This window comes from Triticum urartu, chromosome 4 (genome assembly GCF_003073215.2).
Source record: "Triticum urartu cultivar G1812 chromosome 4, Tu2.1, whole genome shotgun sequence".
NCBI classification, from domain to species: Eukaryota; Viridiplantae; Streptophyta; class Magnoliopsida; order Poales; family Poaceae; genus Triticum; species Triticum urartu.
The window spans coordinates 583,211,477-583,216,182 of record NC_053025.1 but is presented as its reverse complement, the minus strand read 5'-3'; positions in this window follow the sequence as shown (position 1 = coordinate 583,216,182).

The following is a 4,706-nucleotide window of genomic DNA, read 5'->3' as shown; positions in this document are numbered from 1 at the left end:
GATGACAACCAGAAGAGAGAGCGGGAGACGCCGGGAATGATGAGCCGATCAGATGGCAAAACCCACGGAGAGGTGTGGAGATCGCTGGCGGTGGTGGGTGGCTAGGGTTAGGGTGGCGGTGGAGAGGTGGGAGTCGCCATGTTCTCTCTTTTTGAGACTCTCGATGTCAAAATGTAACTATGTTGACAAACCCATGGGCCCCAACGTAAGTATAGCATTAGGAGGAAGTATTTTTTTCGATGAGGCACTTGCTTGCGTACGGCCATAGACCTGGTGGGTCCCGACTGTCCGCCTCTCCACGTACAGTCCTCTCCAGATTCCTCTCGTTTGTTCAACATGTTCACAACGGCAGACAGCGGCATCGCGGCGAGCGCACAAAGGTGCAGGAGAAGATCCGACCACCTGAGGAAGTGCCTTATTAGTAACGAAACAACTGAACTAGCCTAGTCGCCGAGTGACACTACCCGACAGCTGTTCCGCCCGGGTTCGATTCCACCTGTGCAGAGAAAATATCTCCAAATTTTTTGCCTCTGCCTTTATTGACATGTGGGTCCCAATTGTCATCTATGCACACCATGTCCAACACTTGCCAAAACTTCATCCCTCGTTTTCTCTGTTTTTCGCACACTCGACATTGTGTGGGCATCTTAAAAATAGCATATCTTTTTGATTATGCATCATATGAAGATGTGCTATGCATGAATGTTGATCAACATGATGTTAACTGGCTGGTAGTTCCAGTTTCGACCATGAATAAAACTTCCAGCATGATGTTAACACTGTTTGAAAAGGCCGTCTTAATATAAATGCTCTGCCTCTGAAAATTGCAGTTTCTTATTTGAAACTGAACTTGGAGTTTCTTATCTGAAACTGAAACTTGTAGTTTCTTCTCTAAGAATCACCTGTCAGTGACCGAAAGGCAGGGGAACCTCTCCTCTCCATCATCTCCATTCCAAAACCACCGTATCGCCTCTCCCACTTCTCTATTGCAAGACCACCGTCTCTCCCCCCATCTTCCAAAGCTAGCACCGGACCACTCAGAAGGACATCTATGGAGGGGATGCAGCAGCGAATCAGGCAGATCACCGGTGGCGACCAGGAAAAGTTAGCCAGGTTGAAGGAGATCCTTACTTGGTTTGACAATGAGTGGGAGATTTCGAGGACGGTGAGGGCCATGTGGCAATGTATGCGAAAGAGCGAGACAACGACGAGGAGGGCGGCGATGTACTCCTCGGCGGCAGTCCCGCCGCGGTCCTTCGAGTTCATCGAGTATCTCCTCTGGGCGATGGAGCAGACAGATTCGCCCGAGGTGAAAGTCAGGCGGAGGTGGTGGGCATATAGGTCGTAGGTCGAGCACCCAGAGGATAACGAATCGATCGAGTACGGTGTGCCGTTCGTGAGGGCGCAGAGCCAGCCGGAGCCACATGAGTATTCGTTCTCCCATCGCAAGAGGAGTCTGGATGGCGCGACGTCGCTTCCCCGCCATTCTCCACGGTTCCCTCGATGTTCGCCTCGTTTCAATGGCGTCGGTAGGGTTTAAGGTAAGCTTCGCACTAACCTAATCTTCCATCTTCTCATGCTTACAATCAGTGTGACAACTAATAAAAATCATGCTTACAATCAGTCTCCGAGTACTAGGCCAATCACCCTAAAATAGCTCTGGACCTTTGGGTCAAAGTTGTGACACTGTGTACAAATAAACAAAAATAGGTTGGTGCTTCTTTCAGAAAAGAGTACACCCCTAGAAAACTGCCAATATAAGCTACTAGTAATTTTTGAAGTCTAAGCTACTAGTATTTGGTTAGAGGATTTGCTGCCGAGAAAGATCCGTCCACAGTGAGCGCCACACATCCCACTAATGGTGGTGGATGCCAATGCTTAGATGGAGCAGGGTTGGTGTTGGTAATTTTTATTTGGCAAGCACAGGGAACACTTTTCATTTTCTCTCTATCTTCTGCAGTGGTCGGGCATTGAGTCTTACTCAACTTCACACCTTGTAACACAGGCAAGAACCCTTTCTTAGCTTGATCCATTTTGAACTTCTTCAAAACTTTATCAAGGTATGTGCTTTGTGAAAGTCCAATTAAGCATCTTGATCTATCTCTATAGATCTTGATGCCCAATATATAAGCAGCTTCACAGAGGTCTTTCATTGAAAAACTCTTATTCAAGTATTCTTTTATGCTATCCAGAAATTCTATATCATTTCCAATCAATAATAATGTCATCCACATATAATATTAGAAATGCTACAGAGCTCCCACTCACTTTCTTGTAAATACAGGCTTCTCCAAAAGTCTATATAAAACCATATGCTTTGATCACACTATCAAAACGTTTATTCCAACTCCGAGAGGCTTGCACTAGTCCATAAATGGACCGCTGGAGCTTGAACACTTTGTTAGCACCCTTTGGATCGATAAAACCTTCAGGTTGCATCATATACAACTCTTCTTCCAGAAATCCATTCAGGAATGCAGTCTTTACATCCATTTGCCAAATTTCATAATCATAAAATGTGGCAATTGCTAACATGATTCGGACGGACTTAAGCATCGCTACGGGTGAGAAGGTCTCATCGTAGTCAACTCCTAGAACTTGTCGAAAACCTTTCGCAACAAGTCGAGCTTTATAGACAGTAACGTTACCGTCAATATCAGTCTTCTTCTTGAAGATCCATTTATTCACGATGGCTTGCCGATCATCGGGAAAGTCAACCAAAGTCCACACTTTGTTCTCATACATGGATCCCATCTCAGATTTCATGGCCTCAAGCCATTTTGCAAAATCTGGGCTCATCATCGCTTCTTCATCATTCGTAGGTTCGTCATGGTCAAGTAACATGACCTCCAGAACCGGATTACCGTACCACTCTGGTGTGGATCTTACTCTGGTTGACCTACGAGGTTTAGTAGGAACTTGATCTAAAGTTTCATGATCATCATCATTGGCTTCCTCACTAATTGGTGTAGGTGTCACAGGAACCGGTTTCTGTGATGGACTACTTTCCAATAAGGGAGCAGGTACAGTTACCTCATCAAGTTCTACTTTTCTCCCACTCACTTCTTTCGAGAGAAACTCCCTCTCTAGAAAGGATCCATTCTTAGCAACAAATGTCTTGCCTTCGGATCTGTGATAGAAGGTGTACCCAACAGTCTCCTTTGGGTATCCTATGAAGACACATTTCTCTGATTTGAGTTCGAGCTTATTAGGTTGAAGCTTGTTCACATAAGCATCGCAGCCCCAAACTTTAAGAAATGACAACTTTGGTTTCTTGCCAAACCATAGTTCATAAGGCGTCGTCTCAACGGATTTAGATGGTGCCCTATTTAACGTGAATGTTGTCTCTAAAGCATAACCCCAAAACGATAGCGGTAAATCGATAAGAGACATCATAGATCGCACCATATCTAGTAAAGTACGATTACGATGTTCAGACACACCATTACGCTATGGTGTTCCGGGTGGCGTGAGTTGCGAAACTATGCTGCATTGTTTCAAATGAAGACCAAACTCGTAACTCAAATATTCTCCTCCATAATCAGATCATAGAAACTATATTTTCTTGTTACTATGATTTTCCACTTCACTCTGAAATTCTTTGAACTTTTCAAATGTTTCAGACTTATGTTTCATTAAGTAGATATACCCATATCTGCTCAAATCATCTATGAACGTGAGAAAATAATGATACCCGCCATGAGCCTCACCATTCATCGGACCACATACATCAGTATGTATGATTAGCAACAAATCTGTTGCTCGCTCCATAGTTCCGGAGAACGGTGTTTCATCTTGCCCATGAGGCATGGTTCGCAAGTACCAAGTGATTCATAATCAAGTGATTCCAAGAGTCCATCAGAATGGAGTTTCTTCATGCGCTTTACACCAATATGACCTAAATGGCAGTGCCACAAATAAGTTGCACTATCATTATCAACTCTGCATCTTTTGGCTTCAACATTATGAATATGTGTATCACTACTATCGAGATTCATTAAAAATAGAGCACTCTTCAAGGGTGCATTATCATAAAAGATATTACTCATATAAATAGAACAACCATTATTCTCTGATTTAAATGAATAACCGTCTCACCTCAAACAAGATCCAGATATAATGTTCATGCTCAACGCTGGCACCAAATAGCAATTATTCAGGTCTAAAACTAATCCCGAAGGTAGATGTAGAGGTAGCGTGCCGACGGCAATCACATCGACTTTGAACCATTTCCCACGCGCATCGTCACCTCGTCCTTAGCCAATCTTTGCTTAATCCGTAGTCCCTGTTTCGAGTTGCAAATATTAGCAACAAAACCAATATCAAATACCCAGGTGCTACTACGAGCTTTAGTAAGGTACACATCAATAACATGTATATCACATATACCTTTGTTCACCTTGCCATCCTTCTTATCCGCCAAATACTTGGGGCAGTTCCGCTTCCAGTGACCAGTCCCTTTGCAGTAGAAGCACTCAGTCTCAAGCTTAGGTCCAGACTTGGGTTTCTTCTCTTGAGCAGCAACCTGTTTGCTGTTCTTCTTGAAGTTCCCTTTCTTCTTCCATTTACCCTTTTTCTTGAAACCGGTGGTCTTGTTGACCATCAACACTTGATGCTCCTTCTTGATTTCTACCTCCGCAGCTTTTAGCATTGCGAAGAGCTCGGGAATTGTCTTATCCATCCCTTGCATATTATAGTTCATCACG